At 44.4% G+C, this 15,356-nt stretch overlaps 1 protein-coding gene across 1 annotated transcript in view; it reads left to right on the top strand.

Moving 5' to 3' along the window:
• Positions 1 to 15,356, top strand: part of LOC126109449 (C3 and PZP-like alpha-2-macroglobulin domain-containing protein 8) — a 968,006-nt gene that overhangs the window by 531,804 nt on the left and 420,846 nt on the right. The gene's annotated exons all lie outside the window — the stretch shown is intronic.

Below are 15,356 nucleotides of genomic sequence, written 5' to 3' on the forward strand. Positions count from 1 at the left end.
GAGCCATTTGAACCATTTTTTGAACCATGACCAAAACTTTTCATTTTTTTTCCTTTTACATTGTAAGATAACATACCTGTTCAACCATCACTGACATATTTAATGCTTTGTCTTTTTTTTGTTAACTGTATGAAGACAAGGGTCCTCAGTCACCAGTCGTGATTTCATTTCAACCCTTAACTTACTGAGGGAACCCAGAGATAGTTTCCTGCCGATACTGCAGCATACCTGCCAACTCTCCAGATTTAGGCCGGAGACTCCTGATGTTCCACTTTCTCTCTCGCCTCGCGATTACTTCATTATTTCTCTTTTATTTTTAGCTAATTATCGTCAAACCTAAGACAGTTGTTTTGAAAACGCCTCTTTGTTCAACTACCGAAAGTCTTTCGGTCATTAGACGTTTTTAATCCGTATATGTCCCGAAGTTTACACAGGATGTCGAGCTGGACCTGTATATCAGTTGCTATTTTTTCTTTTTCCAGAGCATCTTGTAGAATGTATACTTGTATTGCTCAGTGTTCTACCCTCTTTGGACTTTGGTTTGTGTGTTATCACCGTGTTTTGATTATGTTAACTTATTGTTTCACGTTTCTAGAATTCGTATAAATTTTTGGAATAGATTATTATGAGGCGTTGTTTTGTTACTTAAATCACAAAAAGGCTTTATTTCTGAATAAGCGTTTATTTCACATGCATCTCATTCATAGTATTTTGATCCGGTGGTTTATTTTTCATTACGCCAAAGAAATGTAACTGCGTTTTCCTCTTCCTCATCCACAAGAAGAAAAGTACTCTAAGTCTTCTAATGATTGTTCCAATGGTGCTCAGTATTTAAGTAGAAATGAATACTAGTAGGCTACATAGCACTATAACAATTTTAGAGATTCCTTTACTGACATAGTTTGCATGAAGACACGCAGGACCAGCTATCTTTGAAAGTGCCGACATTATGTGTGAACTTTTATGAGGAGCAAGCAGATACCATGTCTGAAACTTAAAACAATAGCGATCTTGGCAGAATTTCATATCTCTCCAGAGAGCCTGCCCACGAGTGCTTGTTTAAAATTTTCATGCGTACGTTACACAACAATATGGCGGACGCCATTTCATGGCAATCCTTCTGTTTTATTTAAACCCCTAAAATGTCACAACCTAGTACTGATTACCTGTGATACCTTACACATATGCGGTATGGAATCAACCTTTTAGGAGCTTCTAGCGATTTCATTCGCGTTTTTATTGCCGTCACGTCATAGACGAAAAAATGGTTCAAATGGCTCTGAGCACTATGGGACTTAACATCTGTGGTCATCAGTCCCCTAGAACTTAGAACTACTTAAACCTAACTAACCTAAGGACATCACACACATCCATGCCCGAGGCAGGATTCGAACCTGCGACCGTAGCAGCCGCGCGGTTCTGGACTGCGCGCCTAGAACCGCTAGACCACCGCGGCTGGCGTCATAGACGAGACTTACATCAGTTTTCTCGGGATTATACTAAATATAACCCATGATTTTCGATGATTCGTACCTCCTTATTTTTAAAACTGAATATCCTGACTTTTGGAGGTTTTACGGTGATGCTGCTGCTGCTGCAAGAACCAATTTAATCTTGATTTTTATTGGTTTCCTGAACCTGTTTCAGATATCCATTACATAATGAGATCTATAATGGGAACGTTACAAAAAATATAAAAACACACCTGGTGTACTGGCAGCGCCCTGATTTGTACACTATTTTTTATTTCTCTTAATGGGAACGCCATAGATTTTCGAAAATAGTCCGTAAGCAAATGACAGTTGATGTCATCTTTGGATGCTGGAAGAGTGTGATCTCAGTGACGTGGAAGAACAAAATACGTCAGAATCGGAAGATAAATGTGAAGTGCATTCACAAGAAAATGGCATTGTCAGCGAAAATTCTGACGTGGTTGTAATCATGGAGATGGACAAAGTCAGTGTCAGTGGTGACTCGCTGTTGTCAGTATAACACTGTCAAAGGATCTCCCGGGCCAAAGTTCGTGAGTGATCTTTCAGCTTGTAACGGTTCTTTACTTACGTGACCATCACGGCACTCCAACCCCAGTTCTCGATACCAGTAATATCTTACTAATTTTCTGCGAAGTAACAGACATATTTTTGTGACAATATTCACATTAGGTTTTATTAATGTATAGGTACTCCGATGTATCGATATATATTACAATGATATGGTTCTTGTGTGTATTCATTTCTGTGAGACTGTCATAAACTTTGACTTCCTTGTAACCGATTTGGCGCGAATACGCACAGAGCAGTCTTTGTTTCATTTTGCAGAAGTTAAGTTGTCATTTCGCTTTGTAAAACAACAGTCAAGTCTTGTGTTTGGTTAAAGTGGAAATTAAATATGTGACGATTGATACAAAGCTGTTTTCTTGATGTTTTGACAATTAAGAAGAAGTGTATGTGAATTTACAAGAAGTTTAATAAAAATGTGGATCGTGAACACCAATTCAAAAATTATTTCTACCATGCCATTGTTCTGATATGGGATTGTTTGATCATTAAGAATTTCGTGAAAAACGCATTTGTTAGGTCTTCAGATATTGCTAACATACAGATGTGGACCTTCTAGCAGTCAAAGTGGAATCACCCTAGAATCAACAAGATGAGCTATAACAACTTCGACGAAATCTACGTGGGAATCCATTCAGGATAAGTGCCAAAATTAATGACTTTTTTTACAGTGACTTCATTATTTCCATTCTGACGATACCATCCACAGTCAATAACTTTGTCGTTGCCCGATAAAGTGAACATATGCTGCGTGAGAAACGTTATTAATCTGATTTCTAACCTACTTTGCAGGTGGTGGTATTGTTAGAAGCTACAGTGGGTGAAGTTGTTTAGTGATCAAACTGTAGCTGCTATATGCACCTTCACCAATGCTGAACCACCACATGTTGTTCAGAATCAGAATGCAAATGCAGCTCTGAACAGAATGAAACTTCGGACAGATGTGGATTCTGCCAAACTGAGGGCGTTTTCTGGTCAGTTACTCAATGCTGGAGCTCTTCGTTGCCGAAAGAAATCAGTGCTTGAAAGGTGCTCAGCACACAAAAATATTGCTCCTACAGTTTTTACTGCTGCCATGACAAGAAAACGATCTGCACACGTTCTTCAGTTTATCGAGTTTAACGACAAAGCAACATGTCAACAAAGCTTTTTTAATTTAAATATACTTTTAGGCACCCAAAGAACCTAACACTGCACGCTACTACTGTTATTATTTTCATCATGGCAACGACAACAGCAACCGTTACGAAATTGTCTCGAATGAAAAACAGCCCACAGTTGCATTAAATTATGTTTACTTTAAACCTTGACCATGGTTTCTGCTATAATAAAACAGCCTTCTTCAGAAGTCCTAAAAAAGTGGTCAAAATGACATCTACACCAGTGATACAATACACACATAAACTTCAAAATTAGGTAAGTGATAACATATTACTTACATGTTGTTGTTGTTGTGGTCTTCAGTCCTGAGACTGGTTTGATGCAGCTCTCCATGCTACTCTATCCTGTGCAAGCTTCTTCATCTCCCAGTACCTACTGCAGCCTACATCCTTCTGAATCGGCTTAGTATATTCATCCCTTGGTCTCCCTCTACGATTTTTACCCTCCACGCTGCCCTCCGATACTAAATTGGTGATCCCTTGATGCCTCAGAACATGTCCTACCAACCGATCCCTTCTTTTGGTCAAGTTGTGCCACAAACTTCTCTTCTCCCCAATCCTATTCAATACTTCCTCATTAGTTATGTGATCTACCCATCTAATCTTCAGCATTCTTCTGTAGCACCACATTTCGAAAGCTTCTATTCTCTTCTTGTGCAAACTATTTATCGTCGATGTTTCACTTCCATACATGGCTACACTCCATACAAATACTTTCAGAAATGACTTCTTGACACTTAAATTTCTCTTCTTCAGAAACGCTTTCCTCGACATTGCCAGTCTACATTTTATATCCTCTCTACTTCGGCCATCATCAGTTACTTTGCTCCCCAAATAGTAAAACTCCTTTACTACTTTAAGTGTCTCATTTCCTAATCTAATTCCCTCAGCATCACCCGACTTAATTCGACTACATTCCATTATCCTCGTTTTGCTTTTGTTGATGTTCATCTTATATATTACTTACATACACACTAATAAATGAAAAATGTCATAGCCCAGCGGCTGCGTCGAGACCAATAAAATAACTTTAACAGACATAAGCCTGGTACGAACATTAGTAAAATTACATGTGGCACCGTGTGTCCTCTGCCACTACCACTGTTATACTGGGCGCACGGTTGTCAAATGTGTTGCACCCCGCGCACCATAGGTGGCACTCACCAGAGTGAGATACGTCACATCGTTTATCAAGAAACTACTCAATATATACGACAATAAATTAATAACAAGCCTACATGTGCAAATGACGGACCATATACTATTAATGCAAATGTCCAACAGATGAAATACTGTTGCATACGATCACTAGAGTGGTAGACCATTAACAATTTCACATAACATAAGTAACATCTGCCGTCGAGGATGGGTATGAATAAGAATGGGTGAACGTTTGCTGAACACATCATCGAAGAAAGACATACGCCCCAACCTGTTAACGACACCCAACTATTGTGTAAAGAAGCAAATGGTATGAAATTAGATTTGTTGGAGGAGGTGCAGATATACATGCACAAAAAGTTTGACAGTAGGAATTTGCTGAATGATCAGTGTTATTTGAAAAGTTGCAGCTCTCTTGAAGGCTTTCAGCCCGTATTGAGCGTACCTCATAGGCACTAGTAGTTACTCGATTGTGCCATGATTGCATGATTATCTTTTGAGATAAACTAATGTTTTAGGGTAATGCCCCAGTAGGGATTAGTCATAAAGACTCATGATCTGCTTTATGTTAACAGTGGTTTATGTTGAGACAGATATGTTAATGTGCCCTTTGTCATCTTGTGCCATGTTACCTCATTCATGCACTAGGGTGCTACTCGTAGAAAAAATGTCAATCATTGGTAGTGTACCTACATACAATGACTACAGTGAGCTGGGAGAATTAGCCCTGTAAGCTATTAGAGTATATAATGTAAGCTGAAGTTATATTTGCATATGAGACTCTCGTTTCTGAATCATGCATCAAATAGTGATACGACAAACGTTGTTACGTGAAATTGTTAATTTTCTTCCATTCTAATGATCGTATGCAACAGTATTTCATATGTTGGACATTCTTGTTAATACACTACTGGCCATTAAAATTGCTACATTGGACAAATATATTATACTAGAACTGACATACGATTACATTTTCACACAAGCTGGGTGCATAGATCCTGAGAAATCAGTACCGAGAACAACCACCACTGGCCATAATAACGGACTTGATACGCCTGGGCATTGAGTCAAACAGACCTTGGATGGCGTGTACAGGCACAGCTACCCATGCAGCTTCAACACGATACCACAGTTCATCAAGAGTAGTGACGGGCGTATTGTGACGAGCCAGTTGCTCGGCCACCATTGACCAGACGTTTCCAATTGGTGAGGAATCTACAGAATGTGCTGGCCAGGGCAGCAGTCGAACATTTTCTGTATCCAGAAAGGCCCGTACAGGACCTGCAACATACGGTCGTGCATTATCCTGCTGAAATGTAGTGTTTCGCAGGGATCGAATGAAGGGTAGAGCCACGGGTCGTAACACACCTGAAATGTAACGTCCACTGTTCAAAGTGCCGTCAATGCCAACAGGAGGTGACCGAGACGTGTAACCGATGGCACCCCATATCATCACGCCGGGTGATAGGCCAGTATGGCGATGACGAATTCACGCTTCCAAAGTGCGTTCACCGCGATGTCACCAAACACGGATGCGACCATCATGATGCTGTAAACAGATCCTGGATTCATCCGAAAAAATGACGTTTTGCCATTCGTGCACCCAGGTTCGTCGTTGAGTACACCGTCGCAGGCCCTCCTGTCTCTAATGCAGCGTCAAGGGTAACCGCAGCCATGCTCTCCGAGCTGATAGTCCATGAACGCCTCGAGCTATTCGTGCAGATGGTTGTTGTCTTGCAAAAGTCCCCATCTGTTGACTCAGGGATCGAGACGTGGCTGCACGATCCGTTACAGCCATGCAGATAAGATGCCTGTCATCTCGACTGCTAGTGATAGGAGGCCGTTGCGATCCAGCACGGCGTTCCGTATTATCCTCCTGAACTCACCGATTCCATATTCTGCTAACAGTCATTGGATCTCGACCAACGCGAGCAGCAATGTCGCGATACGATAAACCGCATTCGCGATAGGCTACAATCCGACCTTTATCAAAGTCGGAAACGAGGTGGTACGCATTTCTTCTCCTTACACGAGGCATCACAACAACGTTTCACCAGGCAACGCCGGTCAATTGCTGTTTGTGTATGAGAAATCGCTGGAAAGTTTCCTCATGTCAACACGTTGTAGGTGTCGCCACCGGCGCCAACCTTGTGTGAATGCTCTGAAAAGCTGATCATTTGCATATCACAGCATCTTTTTCCTGTTGGTTAAATTTCGCGTCTGTAGCACGTCATCTTCGTGGTGTAGCCATTTTAATGGCAAGTGGTCTATCTCACTGTGGTGAGCGCCACCTATGGTGCGCGGGGCGCAGCACATTTGACAACCATGCACGCAGTATATCAGTGGTAGTGACAGGGAACATATGGTACCACATGTAATTTTACTCATGTTCGTACCAGGCTTATGTTTGTTAAAGTTATTTTATTGGTCTTGACGCAGCCGCTGGGTTAACACATTTTTCATTTATTAGTGTGTATGTAAGTAATATGTTATCACATACCTAACTTTGAAGTTTAGCCGGCCGCAGTGGCCGAGCGGTTAAAGGCGCTACAGTCTGGAACCGCACGACCGCTGCGGTCGCAGGTTCGAATCCTGCCTCGGGCATGGATGTGTGTGATGTCCTTAGGTTAGTTAGCTTTAAGTAGTTCTGAGTTCTAGGGGACTTATGACCACAGCAGTTGAGTCCCATAGTGCTCAGAGCCATTTGAACCATTTTTGAAGTTTATGTGTGGATTGTATCACTGGTCTAGATGTTATTTTGATCATTTTTTAAGACTTCTGAAGAAGGCTATATTATTATAGCAGAAACCATGGTCGAGGTTTAAAATCAACTTAATTTAGTGAAACTGTGGGCAGTTTTTCATTCGATACTACTGTTATGTCTAGGAATCCTGCTTACTCGGTTCGCTAGACAATCACAGAACTCGTATTAATGAGTTTTATCAAAATTAATCAAATACAATACCGAACTTTGGCAATTACACAGATGTGATGCAAGGCAAGGGCGATATATGAAATAATCAATCTTTGCAGTGACTGCTGATCTCTATCCGACAAAAGTCTTTCCTAATCTGCTACTGAACTGCCTAAGGTCGACACTGTTATCCCTGTGGCCTCCACCTGTCGGGCGCAGCGCTTATGTCCCTTCCATGTAGGGGCAGCTACTGTCGCATTGTCGTCCTGGAAGGGAGGTCAGTCAGCCTGCAATAGACTGACTTCTTCTTACAGCCTTCTCTTCTATATCGTTCCTGACTGGCGTGCTGGCGCTTGCCTTTACGCCGTAACAACTACGACGGGAGTTCCATAAGTAATGTAACAATTTTTGTGTGAAAAGATGTTGAATCTATTCGGCATTCTAATACACCATATCGCGCTGTCCATAAATCCGCAAGAGTACGAGGGGGTGCAGATCTCTTCTGATCAGTAAGTTGCAAGGCACTCCAGATATGTTCAATAATGTTCATGTCTGAAGAGTTTGTTGGCCAGCGGAAGTGTTTAAACTCAGAAGAGTGTACCTGGAGACACTCTGTACCAGTTCTGAACGTGTGGGGTGTCCCATTGTCGTATTGAAACTGCCCTAGTCCATTGGAATACACGATGGACGTGAATGGATGTAAATGATCGGACAGGATGCTTAACATATGTGTCACCTTTCAGAGTCGTATCAACACGTATCAGGGGTTCCTTTTCACTCCAACTGCACACGCTCCCACCATTACACAGACTCCACCAGCGTTAACAGTCCCTTACTGACACGAAAGGTCCATGGTTTCGTGAAGTTGTCTCCACACCTGTATATGTCCACCCCCTCAACACAATTTGAAACGAAACTCGTCCGACCAGGCAACATGTTTCCATTCATCAACAGTCCAACGTTCGTGTTCACGCGCCCAGGCGAGGCGTAAAGCTTTGTTGCATGCAGTCATGAAGGGTACACGAGTGGGCCTTCGTCTCCGGAACCCCACGCCGATTATGCTCCATTGAATGGTTCGCACACCGATACTTGGTGATGGCCCAGCACTGAAGCTGCAACAATTTGCGGAAGGGCACTTCTGTCACGTACGACCATTTCACTACTGTACCGTGAACATCAGGAATCCGGTAAAAGATCAGATCTCCGATATCGCTGCGGCCGGAAAAAAGATCCTGCAAGAACGAGACCAATGACGACTCACGGGAATCTGCTGCTAACCCATTGAACGGAACATCATCGATATGGACTTTCGGAGCCGAAGGCCCACTTGTGTACCCTTGATGACTGCACGACACAAAGCTTTACGCCTCACCTGGACCCGTCTACACCGACATTGGACTGTTGATGACTGGAAACGTGTTGCCTGGTCGGACGAGTCTCGATCAAATTGCATCAAGCGGATGGACGTGTACGGGTGTGGAGAGAAGTTCCTGATTCCATGGACCCTTCCATGTGGCTTCACCCCGTCGGAGGTTCGAGTCCTCTATGGTCTTCAGTCCCCTAGAACGTAGAACTACTTAAACCTAACCAACCTAAGGACATCACACAACACCCAGTCATCACGAGGCAGAGAAAATCCCTGACCCCGCCGGGAATCGAACCCGGGAATCCGGGCGTGGGAACGAGAACGCTACCCCACGACCACGAGCTGCGGACAGGGGTGAGTGTGTTGCCCATTGCGTAAGTTCGTTTGTTAGTGTAAGTAGTGTGTAGGCTTGGGGACCGATTCCCTCAGCAGTTTGGTCCCATAAGACCTTACCACAAATTTCCATTTCCATGGACCCTTGATGTCAGCAGGGGACTGTTTAAGCTGGTGGACGCTTTGTAATTGTGTGATTCGTGTGCAGTTGGAGTGATATGGGAACGCTGATACGTCTAGCTACGACTGTGACAGCTGATACGTACATAGGCGTCCTGTCTGATCACCTGCATTGATTCACGTCCATTGTGCATTCCGACGGACTGCGGCAATTCCAGCAGGACAATGGGACACCTCAGACGTCCATAATTGCTACAGAGTGGCTGCAGGAACACTCTTCTGAGTTTAAATTCTTCCGCTGGCCACCAAACTCCCCAGACATGAACATTATTGAGCATATCTGGGATGCCTCGCTACATGCTGTGCAGATGAGATCTCCACCCCCTCATACTCTTACGGATTTATGGACAGCTCTGCAGGATTCATCCCCATTTTGACATGCTTGGACACTTCCCATTGGACTTTCTTGGATTCATATCGTCACAGTTCCACAAATTCCCAATATATTACTACAAAATCTTTTAGAAATACATGGCAGGTCAGCTTCCATCCTTTTCTAACCAAGTACGAGGTGCATTCAAGTTCTAAGGCCTCCGATTTTTTTTCTCCGGACTGGAAAGAGATAGAAACATGCGCATTGTTTTAAAATCAGGCCGCGTTCATTGTCAATACGTCCCAGAGATGGCAGCACCATACGCCAGATGGTATTTTACTGCCAGCGGCGAGAATGAGAACTGTTTTAAATACTTAAAATGGCGACGTTTTCCTTACTTGAACAGCGTGCACTCATTCGTTTTCTGAATTTGCGTGGTGTGAAACCAATTGAAATTCATCGACAGTTGAAGGAGACATGTGGTGATGGAGTTATGGATGTGTCGAAAGTGCGTTCGTGGGTGCGACAGTTTAATGAAAGCAGAACATCGTGTGACAACAAACCGAAACAACCTCGGGCTCGCACAAGCCGGTCTGACGACATGATCGAGAAAGTGGAGAGAATTGTTTTGGGGGATCGCCGAATGACTGTTGAACAGATCGCCTCCCGAGTTGGCATTTCTGTGGGTTCTGTGTACACAATCCTGCATGACGACCTGAAAATGCGAAAAGCGTCATCCAGGTGGGTGCCACGAATGCTGACGGACGACCACACGGCTGCCCGTGTGGCATGTTGCCAAGCAATGTTGACGTGCAACGACAGCATGAATGGGACTCTTTTCGTCGGTTGTGACAATGGATGAGACGTGGATGCCATTTTTCAATCCAGAAACAAAGCGCCAGTCAGCTCAATGGAAGCACACAGATTCACCGCCACCAAAACAATTTCGGGTAACCGCCAGTGCTGAAAAAATGATGGTGTCCATGTTCTGGGACAGCGAGGGCGTAATCCTTACCCCTTGCGTTCCAAAGGGCACTACGGTAACAGGTGCATGCTACGAAAATGTTTTGAAGAACAAATTCCTTCCTGCACTGCAACAAAAACGTCCGGGAATGGCTGCGCGTGTGCTGTTTCACCGAGACAACGCACCCGCACATCGAGCTAACGTTACGCAACAGTTTCTTCATGATAACAACTTTGAAGTGATTCATCATGCTCCCTACTCACCTGACCTGGCTCCTAGTGACTTTTGGCTTTTTCCAACAATGAAAGACACTCTCCGTGGCCACACATTCACCAGCCGTGCTGCTATTGCCTCAGCGATTTTCTAGTAGTCAAAACAGACTCCTAAAGAAGCCTTCGCCGCTGCCATGGCGTCAGCGTTGTGAAAAATGTGTACGTCTGCAGGGCGATTACGTCGAGAAGTAACGCCAGTTTCATCGATTTCGGGTGAGTAGTTAATTAGAAAAAAAATCGGAGGCCTTAGAACTTGAATGCACCTCGTACATCGTGATACCGACCGACATACAGTGGACACTACTTGTGTCTGACTTATTCTAACACTTTTGATGTCAAAACACTGAGTTACTAAGAATATGATTAAATCAATAGTATAGATGTGGAGTACATTTATCAGATTCGCAACTTCATTCGCAGTTGTGCCGAAAACGCCTTGAAAATCGACATGGCCAAGCGGACAGTCCCCTTTTCAAAGCGCCATATGGTATGCAGAACGGTACTGGTGAGTTCCCGACCCCAGTGCGTTGGGCCAACACAGCCAAAAATGACGAGGTGGTTCAAAATCGTGTGAAATACCTCCCTCGAAGTTAGGTCCTGCTGTGACTCAAGCACCTGTTGACAGGGATAAGCTGCATTTCAGCGCAGTTGGCAGATGTCAATTAGCCGTGCGTCACGCGAGCTGCAGCAAGTGAGATGAACCGTGCAGCGAGTATTAAGCAAACGGTCACGCCTTTTTGCGTACAAAGTGAAAAATTGTGGAGCCAAACAATCGTGCTCTGTGGTATGCATTCGCGCGTTACGTAATGCTGACAACGATCATCTGAAAAAGTGCCCGTTTTCAGACAAAGCGTCTTTCCACAATCCCGGACATGTGAATCGCCACAGTATTAGGATTTGGGACCCGACACACGTAAACATACGAGGGCAGTTCAATAAGTAATGCAACACATTATTTTTCTCGGCCAATTTTGGTTGAAAAAACCGGAAATTTCTTGGGAATATTTTCAAACATTCCCGCTTCGTCTCGTATAGTTTCATTGACTTCCGACAGGTGGCAGCGCTGTACGGAGCTGTTAAAATGGCGTCTGTAACGGATGTGCGTTGCAAACAATGGGCAGTGATCGAGTTTCTTTTGGCGGAAAACCAGGGCATCTCAGATATTCATAGGCGCTTGCAGAATGTCTACGGTGATCTGGCAGTGGACAAAAGCACGGTGAGTCGTTGGGCAAAGCGTGTGTCATCATCGCCGCAAGGTCAAGCAAGACTGTCTGATCTCCCGCGTGCGGGCCGGCCGTGCACAGCTGTGACTCCTGCAATGGCGGAGCGTGCGAACACACTCGTTCGAGATGATCGACGGATCACCATCAAACAACTCAGTGCTCAACTTGACATCTCTGTTGGTAGTGCTGTCACAATTGTTCACCAGTTGGGATATTCAAAGGTTTGTTCCCGCTGGGTCCCTCGTTGTCTAACCGAACACCATAAAGAGCAAAGGAGGACCATCTGTGCGGAATTGCTTGCTCGTCATGTGGCTGAGGGTGACAATTTCTTGTCAAAGATTGTTACAGGCGATGAAACATGGGTTCATCACTCCGAACCTGAAACAAAACGGCAATCAATGGAGTGGCGCCACACCCACTCCCCTACCAAGAAAAAGTTTAAAGCCATACCCTCAGCCGGTAAAGTCACGGTTACAGTCTTCTGGGACGCTGAAGGGGTTATTCTGTTCGATGTCCTTCCCCATGGTCAAACGATCAACTCTGAAGTGTATTGTGCTACTCTTCAGAAATTGAAGAAACGACTTCAGCGTGTTCGTAGGCACAAAAATCTGAACGAACTTCTCCTTCTTCATGACAACGCAAGACCTCACACAAGTCTTCGCACCCGAGAGGAGCTCACAAAACTTCAGTGGACTGTTCTTCCTCATGCACCCTACAGCCCCGATCTCGCACCGTCGGATTTCCATATGTTTGGCCCAATGAAGGACGCAATCCGTGGGAGGCACTACGCGGATGATGAAGAAGTTATTGATGCAGTACGACGTTGGCTCCGACATCGACCAGTGGAATGGTACCGTGCAGGCATACAGGCCCTCATTTCAAGGTGGCGTAAGGCCGTAGCATTGAATGGAGATTTCGTTGAAAAATAGTGTTGTTTAGCTAAAAGATTGGGGAATAACCTGGTGTATTTCAATGCTGAATAAAACAACCCCTGTTTCAGAAAAAAAAGTGTTGCATTACTTATTGAACTGCCCTCGTATCTGTGATAGCCCGAAGCTTGGTGTAGCATAATGCGCGACAGGTAGATTTTTCTTCGCAGAGACACCCGTAATGGGAAACGTATACTTGGGCCTGCTCGAACAGTTCCAGCTAGCACAGATCGAAGTGTTGCAGACACCCACCATCTTCGAGCACGATGTTGCACCCCAAACCTGCGGTCTGAATGTACAGAACATGCTGAATGACATTTCCTGCGACGAATAGCCCCCCACGCTCTCCCAGTATGACGCCATTAGACTTCTTTTTGGAGCCTTGCGTCGACGATCGAATGTGTTACGGTTGTGTCCTCTGGTAATGTTTTGTGGTTCCTGGCTGGATGAGGAGAGGGTGGCATGATAGGTGGGTGGCCGGTTTCCTCTCTCTACAACACAACTACATCTACGTGATTATCCTGCTATTCACAATAAAGTGCCTGGAAGAGGGTTCAATGAACCAACTTAAAGCTGTTTCTCTACCATTCCACTCTCGAACGGCACGCGGGAAAAACGAGCACTTAAATTTTTCTGTGTAAGCTCTGATTTCTCTTGTTTTATCGTGATGATCATTTCTCCCTAAGCAGGTGGGTGCCAACAGAATGTTTTCGCAATCGGAGGAGAAAACTGAAATTTCGTGAGAAGATCCCGCCGCATCGAAAAACGCCTTTGTTTTAATGATTGCCACTCCAATTCAAGTATCATGTCTGTGACACTATCTCCCCTATTTCGCGATAATACAAAACGAGCTGCCCTTCTTTGTACTTTTACAGTGTCATCAGTCAGTCACAGCTCGTGCGGATCCCACACCGCACAGCAACACTCCAGAATAGGGCGGACAAGCGTGGTGTAAGCAGTCTCTTTAGTAGACCTGTTTAGTGTTCTGCCGATGAATCGCAGTCTTTGGGTTGCTCTACCCACAACACTACCTATGTGATCGTTCCCATTTAGGTTGTTTGTAATTGTAATCCCTAAGTATTTAGTTCAATTTACAGCCTTTACATTTGATGACTTATCGCGTAATTGAAATTTAGCTGATTTCTTTTAGTACTCATGTGAATAACTTCACACTTTTCTTTATTCAGGATTAATTGCCACTTTTCGCACCATACAGATCATTTTGCAATTCGTTTTGATCATGTGATGACTTTACAAGACGGTAAATGACAGCATCATCTGCAAACAGTCTAAGACGGATATTCAGATTGTCTCCTATGTCGTTAATATAGATCTTGATCAAAATGGTTCAAATGGCTCTGAGCACTATAGGACTTAACATCTGAGGTCATCAGTCCCCTAGAACTTAGAACTACTTAAACCTGACTAACCTAAGGACATCACACCCATCCATGCCCAAGGCAGGATTCGAACTTGCGACCGTAGCGGTCGCGCGGTTCCAGACTGAAGCGCCTAGAACCGCTCGGCCACAACGGCCGGATAATATAGATCTGGAAATATAGAGGGCCTACAACACTTCCTTGGGGAACGCCGGATATTATTTCTGTTTTACTCGATGGCTTTCCTTCTATTACTACGATCTGTGATCTTTCTGACAGGAAATCACGAATCCAGTCGCACAACTGAGGCGATACTCCGTAAGCACGCAGTTTGGTTAGAAGACGCTTGTGAGGAACGGTGTCGAAAGCCTTCTGGAAATCTAAAAATGTGGAATTAATTTGACATCCACTGTCGACAGCACTTATTACTTCATGAGTGTAAACAGCTAGTTGTGTTTCACAAGAACGATATTTTCTGAAAGCGTACTGACTATGTGTGAATAAACACAAAATGCACACGTAGTTCTCTGGAGATGGTTGGTTTATTCGTGGTAGGGGACCAAACGACGAAGACATCGGTCCCATCGGATTAGGGGAGGAGGGGGGAGGAATTCAGCCGTTCCCTCTCCAAGGAACCATCCCGGCACTTGCCTGAAACGATTCAGGGTAATCACGGAAAACATAGATCAGAATGACCGGACAGGGGGTTGAACCATCGTCCTCCCGAATGCGAGTCCAGTGAGCTAGCTACTGCACCACCTCCCTAGGTGGTTTTCTGGACAATATACGTCCCACCACATATACGTAGATTATGCAACAAACCAACAAAATCATTGAGTTCGTACTAATGCTGCAAAACAATGTCTATGATTCCAGAATGAGATTTTCACTCTGCAGCGAAGTGTGCGCTGATATGAAACTTCCTGGCAGAGTAAAACTGTGTGTCCGACCGAGACTCGAACTCGGGACCTTTGCCTTTCGCGGGCAAGTGCTCTACCAACTGAGCTACCCAAGCACGACTCACACCCCGTCCTTACAGCTTTACTTCTAACAGTACCTCGCCTCCTACCTTCCAAACTTTACAGAAGCTCTCCTGCGAACATTG

Source organism: Schistocerca cancellata, chromosome 12 (assembly GCF_023864275.1).
Source record: "Schistocerca cancellata isolate TAMUIC-IGC-003103 chromosome 12, iqSchCanc2.1, whole genome shotgun sequence".
Lineage (NCBI taxonomy): Eukaryota > Metazoa > Arthropoda > Insecta > Orthoptera > Acrididae > Schistocerca > Schistocerca cancellata.